The sequence below is a fragment of the Papio anubis genome, chromosome 6, assembly GCF_008728515.1.
Source record: "Papio anubis isolate 15944 chromosome 6, Panubis1.0, whole genome shotgun sequence".
Classification (NCBI taxonomy): Eukaryota; Metazoa; Chordata; class Mammalia; order Primates; family Cercopithecidae; genus Papio; species Papio anubis.
Genome location: NC_044981.1, coordinates 14,017,538 through 14,032,833, shown reverse-complemented (window position 1 = coordinate 14,032,833; position 15,296 = coordinate 14,017,538). Strand labels below are relative to the sequence as shown.

General features: G+C 45.1%; 1 long non-coding RNA gene across 1 annotated transcript in view; it reads right to left on the bottom strand.

Moving 5' to 3' along the window:
• LOC110743038 overlaps positions 1-15,296 on the bottom strand; it is a 31,498-nt gene that overhangs the window by 9,016 nt on the left and 7,186 nt on the right. The window contains exons 2-5 of the long non-coding RNA XR_002521432.2: positions 13,698-13,778; positions 11,667-11,747; positions 11,115-11,378; positions 3,425-3,554 (exon numbers count right to left, since the gene is read on the bottom strand). This is a non-coding gene — a long non-coding RNA (uncharacterized LOC110743038). The remainder of the gene's footprint in view (positions 1-3,424; positions 3,555-11,114; positions 11,379-11,666; positions 11,748-13,697; positions 13,779-15,296) is intronic.

Here is a 15,296-nt window from a genome sequence, read left to right as displayed (position 1 = left end):
TGAAGCTCACCATCTCATCGGGGTGACAGACAAAAGGCAAATAAATAAATACAGATGGTCCCCAAATCATGATGGTTCCATTTACAATTTTTTTTTTTTTACTCTAAAGTGTTGCAAAAGCCATACCCATTCAGTAGAAACTTTACTTTGAGTACACATACAACCATTATTTTTCACTTTCAGTACAATATTCAATTAATTACATTTGATATTCAATACCTTATTATGAAATAGGCTTTGTATGAGATAATTTTGCCCAACTACAGGCTTGTGTAGGTGTTCCAAGCATGTGAAGGTGGGCTAGGCTAAGCTATAATATTTGGTAGGCTAGGTTTATTAAAAACATTTTTGACTTATGATGTTTTCAACTTATGATGGGTTCATAAGTCTAGGAGCATAGGTGGATATATGTCAGATGGGTGCTAGAAAGAGAAATTAGGCAGGTGAAGAGTGAAGAGTGCATTCATTAAAAATTTGTTAATTTGAAATCCAAATAAGCCTTTCATTGGTGGGGGGGTCCAGAAGAGCATAATGTGCCTGCTGAATATTTGTGCAGGCAGGTCATTATTCTTCAGTCCTCGCAAAGAGAACGATCCATGTTCCAGCCAACAGAGGGAGACTGAGAGCAAGACACAGCTCCACCCGGCGGAGCTCCTAAGTAAACACCTGACAGGGCAACGTGGAATCATCCCCAACAATTGCCAAGTGAGTAAATTACCCAGTAACTCCCAGCCAGTATAAACTTCTTAATAGTATTTTTTTAATTATTATTAATTATCACCAGGTCATAGAATACTTATTCTGTTGAGGATTTTCTTTCCTTGTTTGTGTAGAAACAGTACTCTTGCGTGATAGGCAGAGTTCAGTTGGGGCAAAAACATGTATTTTTTTCCCCCAGGACTTATCAGTGAGGCTGAATCAATGAGCTAGCCATACAGAAATAAGAATTCTGTGACTTCTCACAGCATAAAGAGCATTTATTTGGAATGTTTGCATGACGATCCTCTCACACTAAATTAACCAGAGATTTGGTTCATGAAGCAGTCCATTGCTTTAACATAATGTATGTCCAGACACAGTAGTTGTTGAGAAAATGGGGCCTAATAAAAAATGGTTTGTTGCTCAGGGGCAGGGAGGAAATAATAGATAATAAAATAATAAAAATAATATTTTTTGGCCAGGCACAGTGGCTCACACCTGTAATCCCAGCACTTTGGGAGGCCGAAGTGGGCGGATCACCTGAGATCGAGAGTTTGAGACCAGCCTGACCAACATGGAGAAACCCTGTCTCTACTAAAATTACAAAATTAGCCAGGAGTGGTGGCACATGCCTTCAATCCCAGCTACTCGGGAGGCTGAGGCAGAAGAATCGCTTGAACCTGAGAGGTGGAGGTTGTGGTGAGCCGAGATCGTGCCATTGCACTCCAGCCTGGGCAACAGGAGTGAAACCGTGTCTCTAATAATAATAATAATAATAATAATAATATTTTTGTAACACTCCCAACCTGCAACAGTGACCCTCTTGTTTGAAAAAAACTCTAAAATTCAGAGTAGATATCTAGCCCTATCTGGTTCAACCAGCATAAATGAGGCTTCAGTAAAACTCAAGAACCAGAAAATCACTATTTACACAAGTATCTCATGCCCCCATACGGCCCCCATAATGTCTAATACACACAGGGAAAGCTCAAAACCTATTTTTTGCTGCCAGAAATGTAGGGTGGGCATCCTATAGGCATTCTCTTAACAGGCTTGCCCTTTTCCTGAGGCAGACAGAATTAACAGCTCAGCAGTTTGCCATCCACAGCCCTCTCCCAGAGTCATTATTGTTACCTACTGGCTTTACCTCACCGCAGGTGCTGGATAGAAAACCCGCACCTCCAGCCGGGCAGGGTGGCTCACGCTTGTAATCCCAGAACTTTGGGAGGCCAAGGCTGGTGGATCACTGGAGGTCAAGAGTTCGAGACCAGCCTGGCCAACATGGTGAAACCCTGTATCTACTAAAAATACAAAAAATTAGCTGGGTGTGGTAGCGGGTGCCTGTAATCCAGCTATTTGGGAGGCTGAAGCAGGAGAACTGCTTGAACTCGGGAGGCAGAGGTTGCAGTGAGCAGAGATTGTGCCATTGCACTCCAGCCTGGGTGACAGAGCAAGACTCTGTCAAACAAAAACAAAAACAAAAAAACCACGTGCACATCCCACATAAAAGCATAATGATAATTCAGAGCCATGTACCGAGCACTCTCTATGTACTATGTTACATTATTCACACATTGTACTATCTAGTTCCCCTCCCTCCCGGCCTCCCAGTTAACCATGTGGACGTTCAGACCCATCTTAATATGATACAGGTTCAGAAAGTTTCAGCAAGTGGTTGGAGAGGCAGCAGAGCGGAGAATTCAGGCTGTACGTAAAAAGTTGTAAGCCGTAGACTTTAATCACTTCCTAATTCTTATTAGGCAGAATTTTCATAGCAGGCATGTTTTGAAATACATAGCTTCTGTGGCAAATGAAGGGCATTGTAATTTGAAGAGAGTTTTTGTTTTTATGGTTTTGGGCTTTTTCTAAATGCTTACTTTTATCTAAATAATGGACTCATTACTAAAACCATACTTCACAAAAGAAACTGGTAATCCACTTAATGGCAGGGCATTTTGTCTCATTTTTTCTTTCTTTCTTGATGACCTATATTCCTTCCTAAGACTTTGTATTTCTCACACTGTACAGGAAAATAGCATCAAAGGCCACTAGACCATGTGAGCACCTCATGAGCTAGGAAGCACGTATATCTAAGACATATATAGCATCAGTGTTACCCCATCTCATCTTCCCAGTGTCCTGCAACACTTGAGAAAGCTATTTGGGGTGAGTTGCAGTAGACAGAAACTTCCTTGGCGCCAGGGAACTGTCCAGGGAGAAGCTTGGAGGAATCTGTGTCTGGCTCAGTGGCACCCCCATCTGGAGACCAAGAGAAGCGCTGCCTGACTGTCCTGGCTTCCATCCTTAAAAGGATTCTTTAGTAACTGGGGCAGAATCTGTTCCCCAGGGTGCACACAAAGCCCTTTTCACTTTCACAGCCAACAAACACTTTGATGTTCAAAGCCTTGCCAAAAGAAAGCAGCCATTTCCTCTCACAGCAATAATATCATTTCCCCACGTTTTAATGGAACTCTGCACTTTAACAAACACTGTCACACCCATTATCATCTCATTAGATTTCAGTGAAAGAACGACTAGAGCAAAAGCAAAATAATTATTTTCTCAGAAATAACTGTGAATGAGCCAGTGGTTTATGTTCACCGGGACACTGCACCGTTTATAATTAACGTCATCTCCGTTACCAGCCTCTTGTGGTCCTCAGTGCTTCCCCAGGGAGAAAGTGAACTGTAAAGAAAACTAGGTTGGGGAATTGAGCCCGGCTTACTGTCATTTCATTGATGTGACTCAATGCCTGATGGATACACGTGTTTCTCTGGGTCACCAAGATTTGGTCAAATGCTCTTGCCGGGGGGTCTGTCTTCAGCAATCAGTAGTAGGGGAGGACATAGAACTCCCTGAAAAAAAAAAAAAAACAGAAAAATACCCTGTTACATGGTATATGGAAAGATGTTTGAGAGATTTGGTAAAAAGGCTTGTGTTGCCGACCACACCAAAGTGCCAATGGGCTTCTCCATCGCCTATACGCCCTTTGGGCACCAGCTGCCTCCTGGCCCACCACCCGTCCTCATGCAGGGACTCCTGGCCTCTGGCCTCCTGTATCCTTCCTTCTGGCTTCCTTTACATCCCATCCTTTCCTTTTCGGGGCCTTGCAGTTTTTTCCTGCTTTCTCCAACCTTGTCTCCTCACACTCAGTCGTTCACTCGTATTTATTGAGCAGCTGTGATGTAGCGGATGCTGCTCCAGGGGCTGGAATTACAGCAGGGAACAAAGCAAAGCCCCCACCCTTAGGTACTTTATGCTCTAGCCAGAGAGACAGACGGCAAACAGATATACAACACGCTGCTCCTAGAGAGTGAACAGTGGTGCGAAGAGAAAGAAGACAGAAATAGGAAAGACGAGATGGGAAGGGGAGATTTGAGATAGGCCCATGGCTGTCAACCAGGGGAGATTTTGCTTTGGTGTCTGATTCATAAACACCTTTTGGCTAAGGCTTTGCACAAAAGCAAAATCCAAAACACTCACATGAAAGAGTGCCTTGGACGTCTGTACCTGGATTTGATTTCAGTTCTGCCACTTACTGGTAGTTCCTTCACTTCTTCAGTCTCCATTTTCTTAACTTGAAGTGGGAACTTGGCCCCCTTTGCAGGGTTATGGTACAGATTAGGTGAGATGATGTGTCCTGTGTGCACAGTGTCCAGCACACAGGAGCGCTGATGTGTGGTAGCCGTGACAACAGGGATGGTCCAGATGATGGCAAGACCAATAATAAGCAGGTACTTCTTAGTACCTGGGCTCTCAGCCCCATATCAGTCACTGTTCAAAAAATGGTGGGGGAACTATGACCTTTGACTTAAAAATGCTGCCTCCCCAACACTTGAAACACATCTTTCTAGGCACAGAATGGGGGAGAGCTACCTTTGACCCCTGCCACCCACTTCAGTTTTTCATATTCTCAAAATCATAGAGGTAGGAAAGATCCTAAGATCAAGTCTCACCCATCCACGTTACAGATGAGGAAGATGAGGCCCCGAGAGCAGAAGTGATCACATCCTTGGTAGAAGTCTGTGGATAGGGGCCTGACTATTTCTTTTAGGCATAGTGGTGAGGAATGCTTAAGAGTAGAGGCTACCAGGCGTGGTGGTGCCTGCCTGTAATCTCAGTTACTCGGGAGGCTGAGGCAGGAGAATAGTTTGAACCCAGGAGGCAGAGGTTGCAGTGAGCTGAGACTGTGCCACTGCACTCCAGCCTGGGCAACAGAGCAAGGCTCTGTCTCAAAACAAACAAACAAACAAACAAACAAAAGTAGAAAAGTAGAGGCTACACTGGGTGGAGGGCTTCTAGAAGGGGGAGAGGCAGGAGATGAAGGGGGTCCCATCAGCACTCTCTCCCCAGGGAGGTTCCTGGCAGTGGACTACCCAAACATGTCTTATTTATGTACTTTTTCCTTCTTCTTTTCTTCACCTACTAAGATATAAGCTGTGTGAGCTCCTTATGTGTCTGGTTCTCCTCTACAGCCCTAGTCCTTACAACTTTCCCCACACTCCAACAAACATACAAAAAAAAGCTCATCATCACTGGTCATTAGAGAAATGCAAATCAATACCATAATGAGATACCATCTCATGTCAGTTAGAATGGCACTTATTAAAGTCTGGAAACAACAGATGCTGGAGAGGATGTGGAGAAATAGGAACACTTTTACACTATTGGTGGGAGTGTAAATTAGTTCAATCATTGTGGAAGACAGTGTGGCGATTCCTCAAGGATCTAGAACCAGAAATACCATTTGACCCAGCAATTCCATTACTGGGTATCTACCCAAAGATTATAAATCATTCTACTATAAAGACACATGCACATGTATGTTTATTGCAGTACTATTCACAATAGCAAAGACTTGGAACCAACCCAAATGCCCATCAGTGATAGACTGGATAAAGAAAATGTGACACATATACACCATGGAATACTACTCGGCCATAAAAAAGAATGAGCTCACGTCCTTGCAGGGACATGGATGAAGCTGGAAGCCATCATCCTCAGCAAACTAACACAGGAACAGAAAACCAAACACCTCATATTCTCACTCATAAGTGGGAGTTGAACATGGACACAGGGAGGGGAACGTCACACGCTGGGGCCTGTCAAGGGTTGGGGGTAAAGGGAGGGAAGGGAAAGCATTAGGACAAATAGCTAACGCATGAGGGGCTTAAAATCTAGATGACGGGTTGATAAGTGCAGCAAACCACCATGGCACACTTATACCTATGCAACAAACCTGCATATTCTGCACATGTATTCCAGAACTTAAAATAAAATAAAAAATAAAAACTTTTCCCCGCACTGAGCAGGTGCTTAGTAAACCCAGAAGAAGTGCTCACCACCTGCACAGGCTCAACTGCTTCCTCAGAGATCATGAGGAAAACGCCATCTCTCCCTGGGAGCCTCGGTGCCTCCAACCCAGACAGAAATCCCCACAATGGTCAAATCACAAACACTTTTAAACACAGCAGCTACTTATTTTTATTATGGCTTTTATCAGTAACAACAGTAGTATTTTTAAAGTATATGGAGGTCAAGCCCGGTGGCTTATGCCGGTAATCCCAGCACTTTGTGAGGCTGAGGCAGGCAGATCACTTGAGGTCAGGAGTTTGAGACCAGCCCGGTCAACATGATGAAATCCTGTCTCTACTAAAAATACAAAGATTAGCCAGGCATGGTGGTGGGTGCCTGTAATCCCAGTTACTTGGGAGGCTGAGGCAAGAGAATCATTCGAACCCAAAAGGCAGAGGTTGCAGTGAGCCGAGATCATACAACTGCACTCCAGCCTTGGCAACAGAGTGAGACTCAGACTCAAAAAAAAAAAAAAAAAAAAAAAAGTGTATGGAGATCAGCAGTAAGCCAGTGTTTTCATATGTGTTATTGGACTCTTTCCAATGTATCACCAAACTCTTTTTCAAATCATGAACATTCTCCTGTTAACCACCCTATTGACTGGGCCTTTTGTCTTGTTCCATTTCAAAGGGTTGGACTGAACCTGGTAAAACCCCCCACCAGCGGGGGCAGAATTAGTTTAGAAGGGTCTTGGGGCCAAATATAACCAGAATTATGTACACTCAGGTGACTTGAAGGTACAGCCAGGAGAGAGCCAAGACTGTTATTCCAAGGTCACAGCCAAGAGTTTGCAGCGCTTTGCAACTCCCAAAGAAGAAAGGATTCAATCAGAGAATGAACAGCACTGTTGGTGACTGAGAGGGTCCAAACAAGATGTCACAACTGAGCACGGAAAAGGGTTCAGTATGGATTTGTCAATGTGGTAAAGCAATCTGTTTGGTGCCTGTACCAAAAGTCTCAGAATGAGAGCTTAAAGGAGATTATGGAGTGGGCCCCAGTGGGTCACTTCCCACTTCTCAGGCTCCAGGTAAAAGGAACGTGGAAGAGATAGGTTTTGATGGAGGATTAAGTCTGATGGGAGCATGTAGCCTTGGTCTCTGCGCTCTGTCATCATTTGCTTTTAATCTCTCGAAGAGCTTTAATGTGGGAGGAAAGCAGTGTAAACATTCAATAAGTGGTGTGTCTTCGTCACTTTTAAATAATGATACTAAAGTAGTAAGTTCCTTGCTACAGAAAATGGAAATGATATAAAATGGGCAGTTGATATGACTCCCTAAATAATTTGTGAAGAAACAAACAAATAACCAGCTACTGGGAAGGAAGTGCTTATTAAGTCTAAGGTGTAGTGTCCAGTTTTGTACACCTGTCTTTTCACTCAACAAGTATTGACAGTTCTCTAAACACCTGCCTCCACTAGATCATTCTATTGCACTTCTCTATTCTGCTTGTGCAGACACAATCCTTTCTCTCTCCAAAGCCACGAGACTTGCCCATTGCCAAGTTCAACTACAAGGAGGTCTGCACTGGTGACTGAGACCCTCAGGAATTGCATTCTCACTCACTGTGGGCAGTTCTCACTCATGATTTGGTGAGGTATCCAGCTCCTTATCAATGCAGCCCAGGAGGCAAGATGGAGATACTCCACCAGCCCTGGAGAAGAATCACCAATTAGAATGGCTTGAAAGCATCTCTCAGTTGCTAAGTAATAAATGCTTCTGTTGGTAGTGCCCTCACTCTGATTTTGACATAGGGAAGGATGACAAAATCAGGGCTCCCACCCTGGTAACAGAATTACTGCCCATGACCCCAGCTATACTCAAGTAATTGGTTTTTACACAACCTGCTTAAAAGAGGACACATGACAGGTCTCTCAAAGGCCTGTGGAAACAGGCACAATCTGTTTTAAAACCTCAGCAAAGAAGAAAAAAGGCCTTGGAGTAAGAGAACATACAAGATTAATGATCTCCCCGCACCGTAGGGAGAAGTCAACACCAGCTGGGGATAGATCTGTCAGAGGCAATGAACGCGATGAGAAAAGGCAGCTGATAAGTTCATTCGGTGTAGAATTTCAACTATGATCTATGGATACACACTGCAAGTACAGGAACATCATTTTTTTGCAGAGTATAAATGCCCCAGAATACACACGAACCAGCTCTAGAGTATGATTCTTTGGCTTCTCATTTTGTCCTGACCCTGCATCTTGTTGTAAGTCATATTAGTCATAGGCAACAAACAGGACAATTATGAACATTCAGTTTTTTTAAACAATGGTGGAGGAAATGTATAATATGCACTTTCAGAATAAAACCAACTCAAGATGTCAGCTTCTTATTTACAAGGATACTTATTTGTTCTGATATTTTACAGGTATGAATATACCAAGTGCCGTGGACTATAGTGGCTCACATCTGTAATCACAGCACTTTGGGAGGCTGAGGCGAGAGAATCACTTCAGCCCTGGAGTTCGAAGCTGCAGTGAGCTATGACTGCACCACTATTCTCCAGCCTGGGCTACAGAGTGAGACTCTGTCTCTAAATACCAAGTATGTATTATTTCCATGTAATGCCTAATATTTGAGTACATTCAAACTGAAGCTGGTGAGGGATTCTGGTTTAAACTCAGTTGTTATGTTGGACGGCACATGGCCCCAGCTTCCCCACTATGTAGGGCAAAAATTTCTGCAGTGACACCGTAAGGAGAAAAGAAAATCAAATTATGCGAGGGGGTCTCATTTCAGTGATGTCAGACTCATGTAGCTGATTTTGTAATATTTTTACTAGATGTTTGATTGAATTAACTTTAGAATTTCAACCCACAAATAATCTAATAAAAGTAGGGTTTGAATCCATAAGTCATCTAAATTCAGGCAGCATTTAATTTGCTTCCCCAAACCTTTTACAGAAGCTTATGTCTTCAACGCAAGGCTCAGCTGTCGCTTCCCATCCTCTGCAGGTGATCACAAGCTGTCAAGCAACAGAGGGGCCATTGCCTAAAAAGGACAGTGAGCAACAGCAAGCCAGCAAACATACCCTACAAATTAGGGCGGCTCTGCCCCAGTGAGGGTCAGTCAGTGTCCAAGAAGCTTTGAATGCAAGAACTAGGTGACCACTTGGAGATTCAGTCCAGAGCTGTAAAATTCAGGGATCCAGATCACCCAAATGGTTAACGGATTGGAATCCTCTTCTGCTAATTCCTCTCCCAAGCTCTATTGAAAGATGCTGGGTTTAAAAACAAAAGCAAAACAACACAACCCCAAACTGGAAATATGTAGCTTCCAAACCATGAGTCAGCTCTGGCTCCAACTACCTCCCATCTGGCATACAGAGCATAAATCCACATGTTTCAGTGGCTTTTCTAGTAACAACACACAAAATTTAAATCTCAAATCTATGATTTTAGCTCCAAAAGTTTTTTAAAACCAGAAAAAGAGAGAACGACTTTATACTTAGAAATGAGGAGTACCACAGCTCATTTATAGATACACGAGTCGACAAAAAAACCTGGAGCTGGGTGTTTTTAACCTGAATTTTTTATCAGAAAATGAGAAAAAGAGAAACTTTCCAAAGCACCTGTGGTTTCCAGATCTTGGGGAGAAGGTAAAGCATTTTAGAGACGTTTCAGATAACATTTTCTCATTTTAAAATATGAGTTATAGCTTTAGGGCACGTGCATAGAGAGAGAGAGAGCGGAAGAGAGATTGAAACAAAGAAATCGAGGGAGAAAGAGGGAGGGAGACAGAGAGAGGGGCTCTTTTCTTGCCTTCATTTCCCAATTCTTAACCATGTCTGTCTCGGCCTGGCCAGCTACCACTCCCTTTCTCTATACCAACAGGTCCACATCTATTTCTCTTACATGGCTATGAACTAGAAATAATGAGCTTTTATAATTTATTTTGGGATGTGAATAATTTTTTTTTAAAATCTTATACTGTGGTCAGGTGCAGTTGCTCATGCCTGTAATCCCAACATTTTGGGAGGCTAAGGCAGGTGGATCACTTGAGATCAGAAGTTCGAGACCAGTCTGGTCAACATGGCAAAATCCCATTTCCACTAAAACTACAAAAAAATCAGCCGGGCATGATGGTGCACACCTGTAATCCCAGCTACTTGGGAGGCTGAGGCACAAGAATCGCTTGAACCCGGGAGGTGGAGGCTGCAGTGAGCCCAGATCACACTACTGCATTTCAGCCTGGGCAACAGAGTGAGACTCTGCCTCGAAAAGAAATCTTATATGGTGATTTTTTTTTTCTGCCTATGGTTTCAGTGGCCCTTCATAGAAACGGGTTCCCCATCCTTCACTCTGCTGAGGATACATCATGAAAAAACCCTTCAGTGGGGACAAAATTAACTTCCCTCCTTTAGAGAAGAGAAAAAATAGTCAAGCATTGTAACTTCAGTCTTCTGGTTACATACACAATGGTTCTGATTCCTCGCTTTCGTCTCTGGTCATCCTAACCTTGAGTCCCCACTGCCTACATGCTGACCTTTGAGCAGGGAGGGAAAGATACACCGAGCTGTCCCCATGATGATGGTGACAGGGTGAATATTTAAGGTACAACAGAAGTCGCTCCCTCCAAAAGAGAAGTACTGAGATGAGGGTTGGTCTGAGGGTGTGCCCATGAGGGGTCGTCATTACACTTCCAATTCTGAAAAAAAAAAAAATCCTGTCTGGAAGCACTGGACGTTTTGAACTCTGTTTTTCTCGACTGTGCTCTAGTATCTATGAATTCCTTCAAAGCTTGTGCTTGTCAGCCAGTGCATACTTCAAGATTTAGAAATATGTCTGTGTACATACACGCATTAAAATATGTGCATTCTGTTTTCAAAGTAGTACAATGAGAGGCTGAGCTTAGCTAAAGAAGTTGTATGATGTCCTGTCTGTCTTCTCATCACCCCATGACCCAGCAAGCAAGTTTTAATATAGAAAATCAGCAGAAGAGAGGTCTTCCAGCCATAGAACACCTTGATATACTGCTGTAGTAGTACGTTAGGATACATAACTGCAACAACAACCCCCCAATCTCAGTGGCTTGATACAATACAGGCCTATTCCTTACTCAAATCACATGGAAAGCAGCTTGGTGGCTCTCTTCCAGGAGGTGACTCAGGAATCTAAGCTCCTTCCATCGTATGCTGCCACCATCTTAAACACGTGAATTTCTATGTTGTCACAGAAGGGGAAGAGGGAGCATGTTCAGGCTTTCATGCCAGGCCCAGAAGCAGCTTGCATCTCTTCCAGCCACATTCCACTGGCGAAAGCCCAGTCATCCGGCCCCAGCCTAAGTACAATGGAATTTGGGAAATGCAATCTCCCGGTGTGCCTGGAAGAGAAAACAGGATTGATATTTAGCCAGCCCCTGCCATAGGTGATTTTTCTTCAGTCTATTAAGTTTTTAAACTTTGAGTGTGCTAAATAAGCAAAGGTAACAAAGAAAAAGCTAAATAAGAGCTTTGTACGTCTGATAAAATTAGACCTTTGATTGGGCCCAATTTCCCCAAATGGTAGACCATCTGGAGTTAAATCAGGGTGGAACATCCAATATATAGACCTCAAAGTTACTTTTTATTCCAACGTGTATAGACACCACACCTTGCAGGAGCTGTCTTACCCGAAGAGCATCCCAGGATACAGTCCCCTTGCAACACTACGACAATCCGGTCTTGAGGTGGGTGTATCCACTGGACTCTAGCTGAGGAAGGAGGAACAAGCCACTCCTGAGAATTATTCTACAACTGTGCTATTCCCTAGTGAAATTAGGACGGGGGAGGGACAGAGGGCTATCCAGTGAAGTGGGGGCCCAGGACCATTCTTAGCAGGGCGGGGAACCCCAACAGGAAAACCAGATCATACCGTGCACCTCCGCACATACCATGTGCCCATGCTGTGTTCCCCACCCCAAGGAATGCCACCACCATCCACCCATTTCCCTAAGCCAGGCTCCTCTCTCTCCTACCTCCTACTACCCAACATCGCACCCTGTCGACCTCACCTCCTGGCTCTCTCTCCAAGGCATCCCACTTTCTTAATCTCACTGCCTCATGACTGCTCCCTGGTCTTCTGCCACAGCCTCCTACCTGGCCTCCCTGCCTCCAGGGAGGCACCAACGCTTCATGGGGCAGAGTACTCGTTCTAAAACATAAAGCTGCTCATGTCATCCCTGTTTAAAATTCCTAATATATCTGAATATATTCCCATTGCTAATATATTCCCATTGCCTTTAGAACAAAACTGAGAATCCCTGGCATGACCACTAAGGCCCCACATAATTGGTTTCTTGCTTGTTCCCCCAGCCTCGGCTTTCTCCAATGCCCCTTCTCCCGAACGCTCCCATGCACGCTACACTCAGCCAAGCGTTACCACTTGTGGTTCCCAAAATGGGTTCCTGCCCCTGCCTCTGCCTCGAACTCCTGCCCTCTCACCTTCTCCCTCCTCCCCAGGTGACTTCCCACTTGTCTCCAACGGGATGACGAACAAAATGCTCCTCTGTTGCGACTGCAGAAGGAATGATTGGAACATGGTACCGTTCATACTGAAGGGGAATCTGACTAGACGTAGCATCATAGCCCCAGATCATTGTTTGGCAGAGATTTGGGTCAAAGTATTGTTATCAGGAGAAATCTGCCTTCCCTCATGCAGACTAGACGGGGTTCAGCCAGGGAAGCACTCTCCGGGGTGGCCTCCAAGTCTTCTTGTATGCACTTGAAAAGCACACACGGCCCTGCATTGCAGGTGGAGAGGAACCTCCCTGAAATGGAGGTGCCCACAGGCATCTTGCTCTCGTTCCTCTCTCTAACCCCATCTCAGCCCTCTCTCCGGAGAAGTCATCAGGAGCCAGGGCAGACAGAGACAATATGGAGTCTCGCCATGTTGCCCAGGCTGGTTTTGAACTCTCAGGCTCAAACAATCCTCCTGCCCCAGCCTCCTGAGTAGCTGATATTACAGGTGAGAGTCACCATGCCCAGAGGGACAGAGACACTAGTGACATTGACTGACAGAACTTGTAGCTTCTCCAGACTGTCTTAGGACTGGAGTTCATCAGTTATTCCATGGGGGAGCTTATGATCTAACGGAGAACACATGGACACCAGGCAGTGAGGGTTAAACAGGCTGTAGAATGACCACAGGGAGGACTGGGGGAATGAGAGTATTCTGAAGGTATAGTCAGTGAGTCCTCTGCTGATGCCCCAAAGAACAGATTCAGAGGCGGCAAATGCATCCGCACTCTACAAAAGGCGCTGCACCGTCTACGAAGGACTGCCTATTGGGTCCCCTAAACCAAGTGTGTGACCTCAAGCCCAGGGCTGCCGACAGGCTCTGCACTTGGGGTGAGAGTGATCAAGAAGCAGGTGCAAGGCAGGATTCCTGATGGTCTGGAGGGCCGGGTGTTCCCTCATCCCTGTTACGAAAATGATGGGTGTTCCTGAAGTCAGGTGAGGGGGCTTTTAGGGAAATACTTGCAGAACATGATGTGGCCTCTGGAGTCTGGAGGACCCAGAGAGAGAGAGAGTGCCTGATCTCAGCCTGTCTGTAGCATTCTGAAAACAAAAGTCTGACCTGAGGCCCCCTTGGGTGTAGGGTGGGAGAACAAAGTGTGAGCAGCCTGCTTTCCCAGAGTTCAGAGGGGTGAATGCGTGCTCACCATGGACCAGAGCGGATGCTGCAGAAGGTCATGAGGCTTGAGCTGTCTTGAAAGGGTCTCTCCCAACAGGTCCACCTGCAGCTGGAAGTGACCACAAATGAAGAGTCTGTGAAAGGGTGGATCTCCAAAAGTAGAAACTGGGAGGAGCAATCAAAATGGCAGGTCCATGGGGCATCACCTGCACGATTGAACCCATGAACCATGCAGGGGGCATCACCTGCACCACTGCACCCGTGAGCCATGCAGTGGGCAGGGGACTCCCAGGGGGTTCCCCAGAGGGACATTTTCACAGAACTTACCATAATCAGAGCTAGCATTTGGGCACTGTCTCCCCTTCCTGCACTTTGTCTCCCCACTCTTCCTCTACCTCCCCATGGAGACCAAGTCAGCCTAGTGGGAGATGAGTATAGGGTGGGAGACAAATCCTGAAGAAGCAGACGGCTCTGCTATCTCCCCCAGTGTGGGTTTCCAAGACTAATGCAGGTCAACGCTGGACGAGGGCAAGAAGCTTTAAATGGGAGACCTTAGAGCTTTCATATTAGATTAAACTAGACTTTTTTTAAAAACCTAAAAAAAAAAATGAGACTGCTTATTAAGTCCTAAACCTGGTCAGGAAAGCTGTTAATTGGATAGATATATATGTCAGTGAGTTGAGGTAATGACGAGGAGCATCAGTTTTTTTGTTTGTTTGTTTGTTTGTTTTTTCTGCTTGCCCTGCACCAAGTCTAGCTCATTTGATGAACCGGTGATGTCAGCTACACTGGGGTCATATTCTCCATCACGGAAACCCTGGACCCATGGATGGATAAGGGAGCTTTCAGAAGTCTTGTGGGCTTTGGGTAAACTAAAATTTTGGCCAGCAAACAGACACAAAGCTGCACCTTAAATCCATGTAACCTTTCTTAAAGGTTGGCCATCCTGAGCGAAGGGGACCATTCTGGTGTTGACTCTCCTGAAGCCACCAGGGCTGCTTAGGCAGGATTTATGATCCTGCTCAGTGAGCACTCATCTGCTCACGTGGAGCCTGGCATCACCCTGCAGTGGCTCCAGGGGAGGGAAGGGAAGCCACAGCCAGGCAGCCCAAGGGCTTCTGCGCTGACATCCCGGGAGTTCATTCCGCCTTCCTGGTGAGGGCTGTTGATTCCAGGCACAGACCCAAGAACTGGAAAATGTCAGGCTTTGCTCGGCAAGTCCCTTCTGTGATTGAGATAAATGGATGAGTTTGAAGGGAATACAGATGGGGGAAGCATGTAAAACAGCTGAATAAACCTGCCAGCCTTTCTCCAACCTTTTAGAGGGAGCAGAGAAAGAGAGTAGGGAGGGAGAAATTCCTTCCAGGGGTCTCGCCCTCAAGTAGGGGAGATGTTACCTTTTTTGGGCATATGAATAATTCAGTATTTCTCCCCTTTAACGTTGTTTTCTTCATCTTCCTTTTTTTAAAGGTGGAAGTGTGTGTGTGTGTGTGTGTGTGTGTGTTGGAGAGAGAAAAGGTATATTAGTTTGGTAGGGCTGCTGTAACAAATTGCTACAAACGATGTGGCTAAAACAACAGAAATTTATTCTTGAAGTTCTAGAAGCTAGAACTCCAAAAATCAAAGT